This window comes from Cervus canadensis, chromosome 7 (genome assembly GCF_019320065.1).
Source record: "Cervus canadensis isolate Bull #8, Minnesota chromosome 7, ASM1932006v1, whole genome shotgun sequence".
NCBI lineage: Eukaryota > Metazoa > Chordata > Mammalia > Artiodactyla > Cervidae > Cervus > Cervus canadensis.
In genome coordinates, this window is record NC_057392.1 from 12,113,555 (window position 1) to 12,133,241 (window position 19,687).

At 46.6% G+C, this 19,687-nt stretch overlaps 1 protein-coding gene across 2 annotated transcripts in view; it reads right to left on the bottom strand.

Annotated features, from left to right (window-relative positions):
• EPHB1 (EPH receptor B1) overlaps positions 1–19,687 on the bottom strand; it is a 452,225-nt gene that overhangs the window by 261,880 nt on the left and 170,658 nt on the right. The window lies entirely within an intron of this gene.

Genomic DNA, 19,687 nt, shown 5'->3' on the forward strand with positions numbered 1-19,687 from the left:
AGGCAAGACCACAACTGAAGTCACAGTAGCCTAACCCTCAGGACAGCCTGGGGCCCACCAGGAAGGTGAGGGAGGGGGTCACCCCCACTTTACAGGTGAATTGCTGAGGCCAAGAGTGTAGCTGTCACATGGGGGCAGGGGCGACACTGCGGAGGGGCCCCAACTGCCACAACAATAGTCCAGACTTCCACCAGCCACTTCTGTCCTTGAGGGTTTGGGTCACTGCTTGGACAAAAGGTCCGGGAGAGGGAGTCACTCTCTGCAGAAAACCAAAGCCCTTCACAGGCCGGGAGATGCCAGGCCCTGGATGTGGGGTTCTATCACAGCACCCACTAAGCTTCTGACTCCCTGGAGAGGTTTCAGGAGCTCTGCCCTTCATCTCCCTTCCCCTTCTTGCTCTGAAGCAGCTTTCCCTCTTCTCCCTGGGCCCCTCTCCTGAGGATATGCTCTGACCAGAAGAGGTGCCCAAACCCAGATGGTGGGGAGATTCAGCACTGAGCCCCACTGAGCTATGAGGGGAACTCAAGAGGCGAGTACTTGACACCTGCAATTAGTCACACACAGAGAACTGTGCTCACAACTAGTTGCACCTGCAAGTGGTTAATTGCTAAAGAGCAAACGCAATTAGGCACTTACACATCAGCTCCAGGCCACAAGCTGCCAACACAGTACTCACTAGTACATGCATGGTCACACATGGGTGCACGCACACACACGCACACAGAGTACACACAGGGATGCACACACCGATACAAGGGCACACCCACATACACAGAGGTGCACACACAAGAAGAACTAAACACAGGAGAAAGCAATTTGACCCTTGAGGTTGGAGCCTTAAAGACACCAAGGGGGGAAGCCTTTTTATTAAACGTCAACAAGCTCCACTAGAAAAATCTAGGTTAACCGAAGCCATGTATTGATATATAGGACACAGTCTGAGGCTCTGGCACCAGACAAGAGCAGCCTAGGGCTGCAGATAGTTCTTTTGATAAAGCCTGAGCAATCGTGGAAAACAAATTGGACCTAGCACACATGGCCAGGCTGCAGAAAGGCGGATGCTTTCAGGTCTCACGGACTGATGTTGGTCCCAATGTAAACCATTATTTAACTGCAGAGGATGGAGGTGAGCAATAATTGTTATATATTTTTTTAAAATCTCAAAATACTGCTCTAGAAAGTAACACACAAAATCAGAGAATGACCTTTAAAAATTCTGTTTAATGCCTCCTTTGTAGCCCTTTCTCCCTTCCTCCAGTTTCTCCAACTTGTGATACTGAGTTGTCATATTTTTCAAAATATTTCCTTTCCAGCAGCTGAGTGAGGAGGAATACATCTGTGCATTTAATTGTAGACCATTCAGACGTGGTCGACTGGAGAACCTCTTCAGCAGTAACGAGGCACGGAACTGGGAGACGGATGGACAGAGCTGAGGACCAGCGATGAGCAGGTTATAAGAGCTGCCCTGCCGACTTACAGGGCACCCTCCCACCGGGTTAGCGCCCTCACCTGCCTTCTGCACCAAGTCCCGCCACCTCCGTCAAGGCTTTCACTCTATGTCAAGAGCATCAACACCCCCCTCCTCCCCCTCCTGTGTTCCTTTCCTTTCTTCTTTCCCTCCTTCCTTCATTCATTCATCAAAAAGAACTTGAATGATCAGAAATCGCTGGAAATGATCCTTGCTTTCTAAGTGTTCATAGTACAACTGCAGAAAATACTCTTGTTTTCAGGTCTCTGATTCAGAGAGAAAAAAAATTCATGAGTGTTAAAAATAAGTGTAATGTAGCTGTTGAAGAGTAAGAACTTGGACTTGGCCCAAATTTAAACCTCAACTCTGCTACTAGGTAGCTGTGGGATTTTGGACAACTGATTTAACTCCCCAGAGGCTGAATTTACTCATTTGTAAATGGGCATCATCTAGCCAATCACTCAAAATTGTAGTGAGAGTTAAACTGAACTCTGAGCAAAGTGTCTGGCCTACTGCAAGGGCTCAATAGCAATGAAGTAATGGTTATTATTATCCTTAACCATTGAAGACATATTTTTGAGGAAAGATCCATTAATACTTGCTATCTTTATGGAAAGTCTGGCTACAGTCTGAAAAAGTTGCATAGATTTTGAACAATCTAGTAAGATTAGGTACTTCTCCGGGGAACCTTTTCATCTCCACATGCTTAGCACCTGGAGCCATACCTGGCACAGGACAGGTGCTCACTAAACATCAGATGAGCAGATGGATGGCTGCGTGCAGGCATGCATGCCTCAGTGAAAACGTGAAGAGGGAAAGGACATTGTGAAGACACGGCAAAGACACGGGTTTGCAGAGACCACTGTGGTATTCGTGTAGCCGTTAAAGCTATTTGCCATTTTCCCCAGCTCTCTGTGTCCCAGGGACATGGCAGGATTGTGCTTCTGGCCACTGAGTTGGAAATGGAAGTGATGTGTGTCTCTTCTAAGTCAGGGCATAACTATCAATGTAAGACCCACCAAAGTCCCCTTTCCCTCTCACAGATGACTTTCAATGGCATGTAACACAACCCTTATCAACCTATGATGAACATAAACTATGAAGGGGGAATAAACAAGTGTTGTTTTAAGCCACTAAGACTTGGAGGGTATTTGTTACTGCAATATAACCAAGTCTCTTGCTGACTGGAACAGGCATAATGGCTCATGAAAATTTAATGACAAAATCTAGAATGGCTGGAGTGCTGGTAAGAGAACCACCATGTGGGAAATAAGGTACAAAAGCTCACTGGGGCCACCTCTGACTGCCAGGAATGAAGCAGTTGGCCAACATGTGTCCCAGTGTCTTGGCAGGACACGGATGTCCTGGGAGAGTCCCATGTCCTGCCAGTCCTTTGCTTATCTCCTTGCTCCAGCCTTGAGTGGGGGAACCTTTGGAGCTCATGGATAAAGTACCTTGAATTTCCAGGAAGCCAACTCTTTACTCCTATCTCAGAGGGGTTCTCATTCCCTTCACCCCTAAAGATTATGCCAGATGAAATCTCTTCCCTTCAAGGAGATACATGGTCATGGCTTAGAAGCAGCAGACAGAGAAACCTCAAACCACACAATACTTAAGCCCTGGCCTGGCAGGATGCTTGGTGATCCACCTGACATGCGCTGAGAGTTTACCCCAGCAGAATGTGGCAAGGGCCGCCTCTTCTCTGGCCTGGTCCTGCCCATGAGAACCAGACAGGACAATCTAGCAACCCTGTCTTCTACTCATGAGAATGGAGAAATCAAAGGTGTCACCCGAGTCCACCGCTAGCAAGTGTCTCTAGAGGTGAACTTCTTCCTCTCCTTTAATCTAGATAACACTGAACCCAGATCAATCCAGAAGAGGAATGGCCTGTGTGGTTTTAAAAACATGACTGTGAATTCCTAACACCCTTCCCATTGAGATCTACATTTACTGGGATCTATATATCCTTGCCTTGAATCTGGGTGGGCTTATGACTCCTTTGACTATCAGGGTGGCACAGAAGTGATGATGCATGACTCCTGAAAGTAGGTCCTAAAAGCCAAGGAACTTCTACCTTCTTCACACAAATACTCTAAGAACATGGAAATGCTCTATGAATTCAAATACTCTAAGAATTCAAGGGATTAGATCTGGTAGACAGAGTGCCTGAAGAACTATGGAATGGAGATTCACAACATTGTACAGGAGTCAGTGACCAAAACTATCCCAAAGAAAAAGAAATGCAAGAAGGCAAAGTGGTTGTCTAAGGGGGCCTTACAAACAGCTGAGAAAAGAGAAGCAAAAGGCAAGGGAGAAAGAGAAAGATATATCCAACTGAATGCAGAGTCCCAGAGAATAGCAAGGAGAAATAAGAAAGCCTTCTTAAGTGAACAATGCAATGAAAGAAAGTGAAACTTGCTCAGTCATGTCCAACTCTTTGCGACCCCATGGACCAGTCTCCTGTCTTCCAGGCTCCTCTGTCCATGGGATTCTCCAGGCAAGAATACTGGAGTGGGTTGCCATTCCCTCCTCCAGGGGATCTTCCAGACCAAGGGATCAAACCCAGGTCTCCTGCATTGCAGGCAGATTCTGTACCATCTGAGCCACCAGGGAAGCCTAAATGCAACGAAATAGAGGAAAACAATATGATGGGAAAGACTAGAGATTTCTTTGAGAAGAACCTCAAACCACCTCACGTGAAAGTCGAATTGCCCTGAGGCCACCATGCTATGAGGAAGCCCCAGCCAGATGGAGAGGACATCTGGAAGGGTGCAGTCCAGTTCCAGAACTCTCAGCTGAGTTAGTCAGCCTTTTAGTCATCCCAGCTCAGGTGCCAGACATGTGAGTGAGGAAGCCTTTAGAAGATTCCATCTCTCAGCTGTTCAAGTCTCCCAGCTGAGGCCCCAGCCACAGTGGAACAGAGGCAACCCAGCCCTGTCCAAATTCCTGATCCAGAGAATCTGAGAGCATGATTATAGCAGTTACTAGTTTATCCAACCATTGAAGTGGTTTGTTATGCAGCACGAGGTAAATAAAACACAGTTCTACCTGTTAAGTTTCCAGCAGTGCAATGTAGGGACAACCCAAATAACTCTGGCATTCAGACATCAAAATGGCCATGAAAAAATATATGATTTAGAGAAACAGGGTCTGGGCTCAAACACCACCTATAACCATGCATTGACAGAATGGTCTTGTGCTGGTCATTCAAATACTCTCCTTTGCATTTTTTCCTTCTACAAAATGGGAACAATGTTCACAGTAATAACCTCCTCTCAAGCACTCCCTGCTGCTGTCAACAGAGTGAAAAAGGCCCTTTCTGAAATATTTTCTTGAGGTGAAGAGAATAATTTTAAGCAACGTACAGAGACTGGTGTGAGTTACACACACACACACACACACACACACACACACACACAGAGCCAGTTCCCCTTTTCTGAAGACAATGGATGCCTTTTATACAAGTTACAGAGAGAACTGAAACATATCAATCTGGTTGGATTTTTTTTTCTTTCTTTCTTTAAACATACTCCTTTACTAAAGTTTTAAAATTACACAATAGCTTCCAAAGATCTAATCACTAGATTTCTTCTGAAGATTCCAGGTTAAAAATACCTTAAACACACTTTTTCTGTCAGTCAAATCATAATGCAGAAGATACTGTACTATTCTAAATTTAAGCTGAGAATATTTATTTCCCTAAGGAAAAATCCTCCGACATCTTGATTTTGTTTCCTTGGGGGCTTTGACAAGCTATATCGTGGAGCCAGAAATCCTGAGTGTCTCCCTAGCTTCCAGATCCCAGGACCAAGGCCCTCAGTCCTGCCCTCCATGGGACAACATGCTGGGGGAGGAACCCCAAGAAGGTTGGTTTTATCTTACTTCTTTGAAGCTGGGTGGCAGCAGCATCCACCACCTGTCACATCACTGTGAAGCTCTCACATTCAGCACATGCGCAGTGAGTCCTTGCAATAACTACACTGGGCCAAGTGAGGAGCCACAGAAGTGACTTGGAGGCTGTCCTGCCTGCAGGGAGGTCACCATCTCATGAGAGGACTGGGACAGAGAACACACTGTCAGTACCGCGTGATGCATGCCACCAGAATTGACACTTACAAAGCACTGGAGATGCAGAAGCAAGAATTGCCGACAAGCTTTTGTGGACGAGACGGGGAAGGCTTTGTAAGGAAGAGCCACATGAGCAGACTTGAGCTGTACCAATTAAAGAGAAAGGAAAGGCAAATCCAGGAAGAGGAAAGAGTGTGTAAGTTACATTGAAGACAAGATTCAATTCTGGGAACCTCTTGGCCAGAAGCTTGAGGTGGGGCCACAGGAGACAGGTCTGGAGTAAGTCAAGGACCAGATTACTAAATGCCCTGGTGCCATGGGGGATGGGTTGCACAAGATTTTATCCATCAGAAGTCATGAAGGAACCTAAAGAGTTTTGCATATGTGGTCAAGACCAACTTTAGTTTTTGGGAAGACCCCTGGGGCAGTTGTGTGGAAGATGCACTGAGGGGCCAGGACCAGAGCCAGCATGATCAGGGAGGGCCCAAATGAAGTAGAATAGGGGCAATCAAAAGAAAGGGAAGGTTCCAGAGATCTCGAGTAGTAGAAGGTACAGAAATTGGCAACTCAATGGCTTGGAGAGATGGAAGATTCTGTGGGAGAAGGGAAAAGTTTGGATCTCCAATTTTTGATGTTCTGGAAGCAGCCCCCTGGACCCTCAGAGGGGCCTAAGTCAGCTACAGGCTGATGTGTAAGCATGGCAGAGATGCCAGGCTCCTTCAGTATCCATCACAGTCCCACAGATCCTCCACACTGGCCTGGACACTGTGGGAAGAAAAATGGAGGATGGGGAAGACACAGGAAAGTCTCCTTTGATTTCTTTCTCCACAGGTAGAGTCGTCCCTCCAGCCTAGCTCAGGGAGGCTGGAGGCTCTGTTCCTACTCTGAAGATTTCCCACATTCACTGGGCTCAGGCCACCACCCTTCCACCTTCTGTGGACGACCCAGGCGGCATCTTGGGAGAGTGGAAAACTCATTCCACCCATGGTAGGGATGGGAGAGGAAGCAGCGGGGAAGGTCAAGTCAGGGTTGGGGTGGGTGAGGGTGAGCAGAGAGAGTCACAGAGGATGACCCTAGTGCGGAGCCACCCCCCCATTCAAACTGGCACCTCTCACCCCAGGAGCAAATTGGGAACTCCTAACTTCAGGATGGAGAAGGGAATGGCACCCCACTCCAGTATTCTTGCCTGGAGAATTCCATGGACAGAGGAGCCTGGCGGGCTACAGTCCCTGTAGTCACAAAAAGTCAAACACGACTGAACGACTAACACAACACAACTTCACGAAGACTGAACATCCTCAGGGTGATGTTGAGAAACTGAAGTGGGGGACGTGGGAAGGAGAGGGACCAGAGGGTATCCCGGTCCCTGAGAGAGAAATTTTGAGACTTGCTATCTTTCCTGAAATGAAAGTGTAGGTTTTGGGGGGGTGTCGGCATGGTGTGGGCCACAGAAGGACAATGAATGGGGTGCAGGACAGGGCATCCGCTGTTCCTCGAATGAATTTCCTGCAGCTCCCGCCCCTCTTCTGGCCAGGAACTGGGGATTTTCTGAGGCTCTCACACTGCAGGCCCCTCTGTGACGTGCAGCATGGGCTGACAGTCTGCACATATGCTTCCTTTAGTATAAGTTGTGGCCGTTTAGCAGCTTCAAGTACCTTGGCTCCTCCCCTCTGTTGAGCCATAAAGGTGGGAATGGAGGCAGCCTCAAAGACATGGCTGCCTATCTTAAAACAGTCATAAGGAAGCTTCATATTTTTAATTTTGACAAGTTGGGTCTCAACAAGAAGTGAATGCCTTCCAGAGACCTTACGTTTCCAAGAAGAAGGCAGGGCCCCAGGGTTCAAGGCTACAAAGCCTTCACCCACGGGGAGACAGAGATTTATCTTGGCTACTGGTTTTGTTCAGTAGGATTGTTGTTTTTCTTAGGGCTTTGGCTACAGAGTGCCCAAGTGATGAAGGACAAGCCCTGACCTTTCTTTCCCTGGCACTGGCCCCGTAGGGTGCAAATTTAGGGAACTGCATGTGGTATTACAAAAGTATGCCAGGGTCATGGAGAGTAGCATAGGCACACAGGAGGAGATGGCATGGCTTCTGAATAAAGTGACCCCTAGGTTGAAATCCAAGAACTGCTAAGGAGTTAACCAGGGAGAGAAAAAGGGCAAAACTGTTTCACAATTAAGCCTAGATGATATCTAAAAGTTGGCAACCAGGCCAAGGGTTCTGTGTCATTTCAGGATGGTTTGATCTCTTTTCAACTATTCTAAAAGTTGTTCTTGCCCCATATTGCTTTTGCTGAGCATGGTGATGAAGCTGTTCTACATCTGCCAGGGGCTGCTGCGTGGACCCAGCATGTCCTTGCCCCTCCTCCCTGCCCCTGCCCAGGAGCCCAGGTCAGATGAGATGTGGTTAGGCTACTGCTCTCCAGGCTGTTTCCATAGAGCTCTGAACTCACATGGGTAGGGCTGGTCACAACTCGTGGCTGCAGAACCCAAGCAGGGAGTGGTAGGGAGGAGCAGAACTGGTGACAATCAAGCAGTCCATGTAGAAGGACCCACCTCTGACTATGGGCGTCAGGACTTTCAGCTACAAATCATCTTATACCCCTGCCTTTATTTTCCCTTCATCTGTTATCTTCATCTATTCTCCTGATTCTGCTGGTTTATTTATATATATCCAACGTCACTCCCAAAAAGATGTCATGCAGCCCACATGCGTGAACACAGGCATCCTCCAGGAGGCAGGATTCTGCCTTTTCCCTCATCACCCTGCCCACTTAGCTCTTTCTATTACTTCATCTTTACAGATCATATTTTTGAACCTACTGCCCTTCCCTAACTTTATTCCTGTAATGTCATCTTACCCACAAAGCAAAATGTAAATGACACGACCGGCCCCCTAAGGTTACTGAAGGATTAGATGAGATGAGGCAGGCAGGGCCCTCAGCACAGGCACTGGATCCCCATGTGCTCTGTGGGGGAAAGATGAGACCAACCCGTCTGATGCCAGAGCAGCAAGAGCCTCATCAGCGAATCCCACCATGGTCCTCCACCCTGCCTGCCCCCACCCCAGGGGCTGACAGTCATCTGCTTGGTCTTCACCCAGCTCTACACTTGCTCTTTACCCTTATCTTCAAGGCCGGTCAGGGTGCAAGGCCTCTCCTGCCCACTGCTTTCTGCCCCCAGACTCTCACCCTGATCCCAGCTCATGAGATGTGGCATCTGAAGTCCCCGAGTTCGCTGAGTCTCCAGAAGAATCTCCAACCTCTAAAGAAGATGTGGTACATATAGACAATGGGATATTACTCAGCTATTAAAAAGAAAGAAATAATGCCCTTTGCAGCAACATGGATGGACCCCCAGATTGTCATACTGAGTGAAGTAAGTCAGAAAGAGAAGAAGAAATATCATATGACATTTATCATATGTGGAATCTAAAAAGAAATGACACAAATGAACTTATAAAACAGAAAGAGAATGAACTTATAGTTGCCTATAGTTAGGGAGTTTGGGATGGACAGGTACACACTGTTATATTTAAAATGAATAACCAATAAGGACCTACCGTATAGCATAGGGAGCTCTGCTCAATGTTATGTAGCAGCCTGGATGGGAGAGGAGTTTGGGGGAGAATGGATACATGTATGTATGGCTGAGACCCTTTGCTGTTCTCCTGAAACTATCACATTGTTAACTGGCTAATCCCAATACAAAATAAAAATTTAAAAAAAAAAGAGTTTGCAACTTCGACTACTAACTCAACAGAACAAAGTCACTGGCTTCTGAAACAGCTTTCTTCCTACATGTAAATATAAGATTATGAAAAGTGCCCCCAGAAAAATCAATGCTGGCTTTTTAAAACTCCAAATCAATATGACGTGCGAAAGTTCTCATTAAGAGCGAGGTGGGGGAGGTCAGAGAAACAAGGAGAATCTAGAAGGACAAGGTGGTTGAGAGGGGAAGACAAATAGAGGAACAGAGGGAGCCAGGTGAGGCTGGGAGAGGAGGAACATGGGGAGAACGGGGAAGGCAGAGAAGGAGGCGCCAGCACTGAAGCTGCTCACTTGGGAAAAGCACTGAGGGCCCGTCGCCTGCAAGAAACGGAGACGGAAGAACAAGGAACAGGTCTGGGACCCCTCAATGGCTTACAGTCTGTCTCTGGTACTTGAGGGGCAGGAGGACAGCAGGCAATGTGCTGGGAGACAGGTGTGGACAGAAAAGTCAGTTATGTCCAGTTGGCATTTGGAGCAAGAAATCAAAAACTGTTTATAGAAGAGGCAGAAGTTCAGGCAGGCCTTGGAGGGTTGATGAGATTTAAAATGTGGATTCCTGGCCTTGAAGGGGGAGGGGGACCAGCAGGCTACCTGTGAGAGCTGGAAAACAATAACGATGATTCATTTGTACTGACCACTCTCTGACAGCCAGCAGTGCCCTGAGCGCTTTGCAAGCATTAATTCGTTCAGTCCTCCCAATCACCCTAGGAAATAGGTTACTCTCATGCCCATTTTACAGCCGAGAAAACCAAGTAACCAAAGTAACCTACCCAGGGTCATATAGCTAGTAGGTGGTGGTGACAGAGTTCAAAGCCAGAGAGTGTGGCCCCAGAGTCTATTCTCTCAACAGAGCTTTGGGTTCTGCAGTAATCATGGGTATACTGGTGCCCCAAATACAAAAGAACAAGGTGAATGAAAAGGGTCTTAGAATACAGCAACAGAAAAAAAAAAAAAAGAAACCCTTATTGCCCATTCCCCCATGTTGTAACTATTGAGGAATTTTTGGACCCTCCTGAGCAGTATGGCCTATCTTCCCTCCTATCCCATATAAGCAAGAGGTATTTGCCTTACTCTCCTGCCTCATATAGGTACCTCATCCGATTAGCAAATAACTCACAAGACCTCTACCCCACTCCTCGCCCTCTGGCTATAAAAACAAACCAAGGACCCACGTCCAAGGTCAGTTCTCCCTGACTCTCAGGAAGCCAGCCCAGGGTATGGCAGTGACCCTCCCTCCCCTACACTAATAAACTTTACTCTCCTTTCATCCTGCCTCGTATCTCGAAGTTCTTTTCCAGCCTGGGCCTGGACCATGACAGGTATATGTGCACTTTTAAAAGCTTGCCTGAGACATGTGCTTAGAGCAGTGAGGAGATGTAAGAGTCTGTGAGCAGAGAGATGAATGAGCAAGTCTGAGATTTAGGAAGATGAATCTGGAGATGGGGTGAACCTGGAGTACTGGGGTGGAATTTGGTTAGAGGCCATTGCAGCTGACAGGGTTTCCAACAAAAACGCAGGGGGACAGGACACACTCTCCATTCGGAGGCAACTCTAAATCACTCCACAGCATTCTCTGAAGTCTGTCCCCTCCACCACATCACCAACTTCCTGCTGGTCTATGGATTATCCCTCCTGCAAAGACGTGTCTCTGTTTTTCCAGGTCAGACACATCTCAGCGTTTCCCCAAAGAGATGGGGCATGCTCTCCTACTCAAGCCTTGCAGTGTTTCCTCTAGGATGAACTGTACCACAAATATCTTCTCCCCAGGTTCCTTAACTACCCCTTCTCAACCCACCCCATCACTCCTGAGCATTTTAGTTCTGCTCGGTTGATTCTTTTTGGGAGACTAGAACACAGACAAGGAGAGCTTCCTCTTCTCAACTTTACCTTTTTCCCAGACCTGTAGTGGGCTTCCCCAGAATAAAGAAGAAGAGAGCATTCCCATCAAGCTGAGTCAGGCCTGGCCTGAACCTTGGCCAGCCCTTAATTTCGCCATCAGGGCCCCTGTCCTGCTCCCCAGGAAAGGCAAGGGGCCCTGCTTCTCAGCACAGCCAGAGAAATAGCCCCTTTGGGTGCCTGCCCCTGGACCAGGCTGCAGACCTGGGTGTCAGGGCACACAGGTGCCCACAAGCATCTAGCCCACAGGGGGTGCCACAAGGAGAGGCTCCTATAGGAAGACTCACTCCCCACACCAAGGAAAGGAGAGTGACTGGGTCAGCAAGCTCCCAGCTCATCAGATCACCAGTCCTCTGAATCAGACTCCAAATGACTCTGTCCATGGAGCACCCACCAGGGCTATAAACAGAGCAAGAAGAGGACTCGGATCCTCAGGGATGGAGATGCTGCTGAGGATCAGCTGGAGGCACGGGTGGGCAAGTGACCCCTCAATCAGAGCTGCCTGGCCCCTAGACTCAGGGGCCAAGCCGGGCTGTCGCCAGCAAGGTAGGAGGGCCACCTGGGCTCACTCCCATTCAGGAAATACCTCAAATTCACACTTAGTGAAGGGTCACAGGACTAGCATGAGGAGTCCATCACAACTTCACACATACCCCATACAAGCCACCCTGCCTCTAAGGGGCTGCATGTGTACACATCTCATAAACCCTGCAAGTACCTTCTGGTAGCATAACATCAAGTATTGCAGTTTTTGTGTTAACAGCATTTATTTGTTGAATGTAAACACTTAAATCAGGCTTCCCAAGTGGTGCTAGCAGTAAAGAACCTGCTTGCCAATGCAGGAGACATGAGATGTGGGTTCAATCCCTGGGTTGGGAAGATCGCCCGGAGGAGGGCATGGCAACCCACTCCAGTATTCTTGCCTGGAGAATCCTCATGGACAGAGAAGCCTGGTGGGCTACAGTCCACAGAGTTGAAGAGAGTTGGACATGACTGAAGCAATTTAGCACATGCGCACGCAAACACTTAAATCACACCACAATATCTGTAACCCTGTTGTGACATTATCATACATAGATTCTCAGAGAAAGACGGAAAGATCCCAGCACTCTGCACAGCTAAGGAGCCCTGTACCCAGAGCTGGCTCACAGCAAGGATGCTTTGGTGGGAAGGGGACCCAAGAGGGAGAGACGGCTCTTCCTGGGCAGGTCTTCCCCCAGAGGAACCACGGGAGACAGGTGTGGCCAAAGGAACAGGCTTCAGGCAATTCTCAGACACTGCAAGTTTCTGTTTCTGATCTGTAATTAAGACCTCCATTTAAGCTAGTAACACTTCTTTAAAAAAAAGAGAAAGGAAGACATTTAAACCAGATCTGCTCGGACTTCCTTTCTGTGAATTATTACAAGTGTTAATAGGTGTCTTCATTAAAGTATAACTTAAGAAATATTACAAGTTAGGTTCCCCCATCCTCACAGGTCTGATAACTCAAAATCAGCAGCGCCTCCCACTTAACTGAAGCAAATTTATCAGAAAGCAAAATTAGCTGATTTGGTCTATCCAGTGGTGGAAATGAGACAGAAATAGGAGACAAAGTGGGTTTGCTTTTCTGAGAACAAACATAGTATGTGACCAGATTACAAACAGGTCAGGAGCCTTACCTGTCTAGAGATCATCAGAGAGCAGCGCCTGCTGAATGGTCGGCTGCTGTCACGATCCATGGGCCCTGACAGGTTCCACCTGGGGCGGGAGGTGGGGTTGTATCTAGGGAACCAGTTCTCGTGCAGTGAGGAAGGGCAAGGGCCAGCTCCTCCTGCACCCAGATCCCAACAGACACTGCCTCCCCTCTGGTTCCCATCAGCACCCCACACCCTAAATTATCCTTCCCTTTAAGAGAAGTGGGGACTTCCCTGGTGGTCCAGTGGTTAAAAATCTACCTGCCAATGTAGGGGACACAGGTTCGATCCCTGGTCCAGGAAGATTCCCCATGTTGTGGGGCAACTGGGCCTGTGGGTAACAACTACTGAGCCCGTGCTTCGCCACAAGAGAAGCTACCTCAATGAGAAGCTTGCCCACTGCAACTGGAGAGTAGCCCTGCTCACCATGACCAGAGAAAGCCCGAGCCCAGCAATGAAGAACTAGCACAGCCAAAAATAAATAAATAATAATTGAAAAAAGAACAGTGGGGAAAAAAAAAAAAAAGAACAGTGGGCTTGCTTCGCAAACGCAGCCTTCAAGTGCCCAGTCAGGCCTTCCCCACCCACCCCAGCATGAAGTGGCCCCAGGCTCCCTCTATACAGAACTTCCAGAGCAGACCCCAGGGGAGACACAAAGTCATACATTTTGTCCACCTGCCACTGGAGAGAAAGTGACGCCAGGACTCAGGGCGGGGACAGCATGCAGAAGGTCCCATTTCAAACGACAGGATCTAAGCCCCCCATTGCAGTTTACCTAACCTGCCCTCTTTTCTTCTGGCCTCTCCATATCCTCTCCTCGTAACGCTTGTTTCTCGGATTCCCTGGCCTTTCCCTCGATAAGTTAAGCCTCATCGCTGGAGCAGAAGCACTGTCAGCCAGGGGAAACCTGCATGCTAGCTGACTTCGCCTCCTAAACAATCCTCCCTGCACATCCTCTGCCCTGACAACACTTCATCTCTGAGAGGCTTCCAACACCCAGGGCTGATTAGAATTTAAGATGATTTTCCCGGAGTGTTAGAGCACTTTCTTTCTTTCAAGGGGCCTAAGGGGGGAAGGGGGATAAAGCTTAAGTTTCGAGGAACAAATACTTTAGACGTAGAGGAAAACTTTAATTGCTTAAGTTCTTATTGGCCTCAAATAATACGGTAGGCGGGTGAGGAAGAGGAGAGCTGGGGTGGAGTGTTTAACAAACCTGTTTTGCCTGATGAACGAGCGAGGCAGGGCTCTATACAACTCACTTCTGATCTGACCTGGCCTGGGACTTTCCACTAGCCACCCCTGTACCTTCTCGTTCTGCAGCCCTGTGCCTGGAGGACCCCAGCCTCTCCATGAATCCAGTTCTTGTCAATCACTCAGGACACATGAGTTAACAAGAAGACCCCCTCCCCACACACCCTCAAATATCCTGGCTTTCAGGCAGTGCACATTCTAGTGTGAAGAGACAGACAATACACACAAAAAGTTACACACTAAGCTAGGGATGATAAGTGCCATGGAAAAAATAAAGCGAGGTAGAATAGACAGGAGAACTGTTAAGGGTGGTCTACACTGTAAGTAGGGTGGTCAGGGCCGGGGGCATTGAGAAGGTAACAATCAACTAAAGGCTTGGAGGAGAAGGAATCATCTCTGGTGTTGGAACAACTAGACATCACAGGCACAATAATAACAAAATGACCTTCATTCTGAACCTCATACTTTCAACAAATGCTAACTCAAAATGGATCACAGACCTGAATATAAAACACAAAACTATAAAATTTTAGAAGATAACATTGGGAGAAAACCTTTGTGACCTGGGGTTGGGCAAAGAGTTATTGGACATGAAACCAAAAATATGATTCTTATCCTGGAACAACTGAAGAAATAATTGGTTGGATAAATTGGAAAAATGGATAAATGCTCCAGACAATGGAGTATTATTCAGCTCTCAAAAGAAATGAGCTGTCAAACTATGAAAAGGACATGGCGAAACCTTAAATGTATATTACCAGGTGAAAGAAGGCGATTTGAAAAGGCTACACACTGCACGATTACCACTGCAGGGCATTCTGGAAAAGGCAAAATTATGGAGACAGTAAAATGATCAGTGGTTAGCAGGCGATGATGTGGGAAGGGATGAACAGGCAAAGCACAGATGATTTTCAGGGTAGTGAAAGTACCCTATATGGTACTATAATGATGGACATACATAACACATTTGTCCAAATCCACAGAATGTACAACTTTGAGAGTGAACTCTAATGTAAACTGAGTGATTATGATGTGTTAGGGTATATTCATCAATTGTAACAAATGTGCTACTCTGGGGGATATGTTGATAATGGGGGAGGCTATGCATGTGTGGGAGCAGCAGGTATATGGGAAAGGTATGTAATATACGTACTTGCCTCTCAATTTTGCTCTGAACTTAAAATTTCTCTAAAAAGTAAAATCTTCCATAAAAAATTAATGGATAAATAGGATTTCATCAAAATAAAAAAATGTGAGTCCCTTGGACTGCAAAGAGATCAAATCAGTCAATCCTAAAGGAAATCAATTCTGACTATTCATTGGAAGGACTGATGCTGAAGCTGAAGCTCCAATACTTTGGCCACCTGATGTGAAGACCCGACTCATTGGAAAAGACCCTGATGCTGGGAAAGATTGAAGGCAGAAGGAGATGGGATAGATGAAATCACTGACTGAATGGATATGAGTTTCAGCAAGCTCTCAGGAGATAGTGAAGGACAAAGAAGCCTGGAATGCTGCAGTCCATGGAGTCGCAAATTGTCGGACATGACTGAGCAACTTAACATTGCTTTGTAAAAGACACGGTTAAGAGAAAGAAGAGACAAGCTACAAACTGGAAAATATTTTCAAATCACATGTTCAACAGAACAACTTGCATCCAAAATATGCAAAGAAATCTCAAAACTCAATAGTAAGGAAACAAACAGCCTAATTAAAGCGTGGGCAAAAATGTTGAATAGACACTTCACCAAAGAGTATAAACAGATGGCAAATAAGCACATGAAAGATATTCAACTTCATTATTTGCTAGAGAATGCAAATTAAAACCACCATGAGATATCATATACCAATTAGAATGACTAACATAAAAATACTTACAATACCAAGAGCTGACAAGGATTCAGGGCAAGTGCTGGTGGTAATGCAAAACCGTACAACCATTCTGAAAAATCAGCCTGGCAGTTAAATGTACAGTTTCCATATGACCAAGCAATCCCTCTCCTGCGTATTAACCCTAGAGAAATGATGTATACACAAAAATCCGTGCCTGAATGTTTTTGGAAACTATTTATAATCACTCAAAATTGGAAATAATTCAAATGTTTGTCAGCAGGTGAACAAACTACGGTGCATCCATACAATGGAATATTACTAGCAATAAAAGGGAACAAACTACTGACACAAATCAACTTTGATGATGCTCACAGCATTATGGTGAAGCCAATCTCAAAAGTTGGCACAGTGTATCATTCAATGTTAAAAGGCAATATAATGGTGATGAACAGATCATGGATCAACAGAGGCGGGGGATGGGAGGAGGGAATGGAGAGAAAGGGAAAGCATAAGACAGCTCTTCTGTTTCCTAATTTTTATGATGGTTGCACAAATCTACACATGTGTTAAAGTTCATAAAACTGTCCACCAAAATAAGTTTAATTTTCTGTATGATAATTTTTTCAATAAAATTTAAAGTTGCTACAAAATGCAAAAAGAATTTAAAAAAATTAATTTTTCAGTGATAAACCGGACAAACTCATATCCACTGATGACTAGATGAGTGGCTTCTACCATCTTTGGAGACTCAAATACTTTCTGTACCCCTGACTCAGATCATGTTATCTAAGCCTTCCTAATATTCACTGGATCTCTGTAAACATATCACATTCTTTCCACAATTCTCCTATGCCTCAAGAGAACCAGCCCCATAGATAGAAAATTATGCTCTGGTTTACTTAATAATGATTTGTTAATAACCTCAAACCCATTTTTAACCCTTGCAATGTGCCAAGATCTCAGCCGAACTCTACCTGGCCAGATCCTTGTGGTGTCTTCACAGAACCCTCCTCCTCTGAATTGCAAGGCAAATTCTTAACCATTGGACCATTAGGGAAGTCTTCTGTCTCCAGCTCTTGACAACTACCCATCAGTGGCCGTTTTCTCAATGGCTTTGTGGCCTGGCTAATTGCATAGAATATGGACTCAAGCCCTTGTTTTCTAGAGGAGTCCTTGGGCAGGGTTAAGACAATATGCACTGAGCTTTGGGAAGTACATTATGTACTAGACAGTCCATACAGACTCCAGAAAAATTCAGATCTCATCCCAGAATTGGGGGATTTTCCCAGCAGATTCCAGTGGGGTCTCTTTTGTCACATGTAGCCATTAACCTAAACATCTACCAGTGGAAAAGAACGAGCTAGTTATAATCTTTGCTTTCCAGATTCTATTTCCTTTTCCTTTCTTCCTCCCTGACTAGTTAGTATCAACATGCATCACGCTGATACACTCTTCTCCTTTTCAGTTGTTTACATTCACAAGAGATCAGAAAATTACCCCATGTTTTCAACGCCCAGGCACTGACGTCAAAGCTTTGGCATATCTGCGTCATCAGTTTGTTCACCATATGCTGGGAGAAACTGCATCTCTAGACAGGCCGAGTTACCAGGTAACCCTCTCTCCTCATGACTTCCAGCTCTCCAAACTGGTCCCCCTGTCACCTCCAGGCCTTCAGTGTGACCCTGGCCCAATGAAGCATGGGCCACTCCATTCTAAGCCACAACAGAACTGCCAGGAAGGTGCTGACTGCTCGGTATCTGGAACCTTCTGTGAGCCTGCAGTGCGTTCAAAGACCTTGGGTCGGAGCTGGGCTCTGTCCTAACACTGGCTGCTGTTCCCCTGGTCACACACCAGGCAACTGGGCTGCTTTCAGCGAACCTAGTGACACAGGGTTGGGAACAGAAATTGTCTGGCGAACCAAGAATAGGGCTGGGTGAGAAAAAAGCCCTCGGAGAGCGCCTTGATTTGTCAGAGGAGGTTTCCTAAGTTGGGGCAGCCTGATGACTCAGCAGCTCCTCCATAAGGCAGGCCCCCTCACACCAGTGATTCCCCACCTATCAGCCAGAACAAAATTACCAGTAAAAGGATAGACTTAAGTGGCCCCCAAAAAGAGTCTATTGTTTATAGGGCTATTGAGAGACGGACAAAGATAAGAAGAGACGCCAGCAGTGGGAGTTTACAAGAAACTCTGTCATTTCTTCTTTCCTCTCTCTTACGATGGAAGGTTAAGACAAAGCCCCTCTTTGCCATTCTGAAGACGCTTTGTTGCTTATTTTGTCAAACTCTCCCTCCCAAGCCTCTCCAAGGTCCCCCCGCCCTTCCCTCAATGGCTGACTTGCAGGGGAGTTGGCCCCTCCACTGCCCCCCTCTTCCAGGCTCATGCTCATTCTCTGGCTCTAATTAGCAACTGCTTTTTTATTTTTGTATGCATGTTCAAAGACAGAGAGCGGGGCGGGGGGCGGGGGCGCGGGTAGGGGGAGACTGAAAGGGAGAAAGCAAAGGTCTGTGTGAAAGGAGAGAGCAGCTGGCTTCTCCCTCGCCCCCCCCCGTGTACCCGGGCCCCCGTGTTGGCAAACAGCACACAATGTCTGTCTACAGAGCCCTTTGTGGCCCAGAAGGAAGGGTCTGCACGCAGCTAGGAGCGGGAAAGGAGACTGGGGCAGAGGCGGGGGTTGGAGGGGGTGGGCCGGCAAGGAGAAGGCTAGAAGAGGCCTGGCCTTCTGGGGGAACCAGGGCAGAGAGAGGACTCAGGGAACCAGGATGTCCCGCCACCTCTGCCTCCTCCTCCTGGGTCAGGAAGACATGGGGTATGGATGTCCATTTGGCTTGTGTGCTGATGCTATCAGCTCTCTGGAGGGCACATCCATTGCCCCCAAGGCTGCAGAAAGGGCTCAGGGGGAAGGGGGCCTGCTGCTTGAGGGGGCTGTGAGTTCACATTTAGACTCCACGGAGGTGCAAGGCGGGGCACTGAGTGCATCTTGATGGTGTTCAAAGCAAAGGGGCATGGAAAGGCGAGTCCCCAAAGGTGAAACACTCTCCCAAATAGTTGAGTTTTCATTGAGGAAATTCTGAGGTAAGGAGGCTGGGTAGGTGGGTAGAGAGACCTGCAAAAGGGGAGGTGCACTACTAGCCTGAAAGGTTAAGTCTGTCACCCTGATTGGGTATGTTTAAACCACAAACAGCTATGGTTACTAGTTCTTAATTAGTACCTGGACTGAAAGATTTAAAAGATGATAAGAAAAAATAAAGTCTGAAAGAATTCTCATAAGCCAAGAATCATCACGAGTGAGGCTGAGGAAGCTGAAAGAAGCAGAGTATGTTCCAGACAAATTAAGAAATAAGCATGGAGAAGCAGGGCATCCTACAAAGATATTGTTTTAAAAAAGCAACTGTTCTTTTAAACAACTGACCTTATTATCAATATGTGTGATTATATATTAATAATTTTATGACAAAAATTACTCATAATATTTACAATTGATTTCACTGATAAACATTGATTTCCTTTATTTCCCTCTAGGAAAAAAAGAACTTTTTCTTGCAATTTGCATCTAAACAGCTTTCTAGAGGGAAAACAATAAAAACAATGAATGGAACTAGCCATTCACTCATTAAAATTCTACCAATGGAATGTGTCTTCTCATTTCTCTTTTTTCAAATCAAGTCCAGAGAGAAGACAGACAAGAGAATAGAATAAATGGAGGAAAAGAAAACAGCAGACAGAGGAAA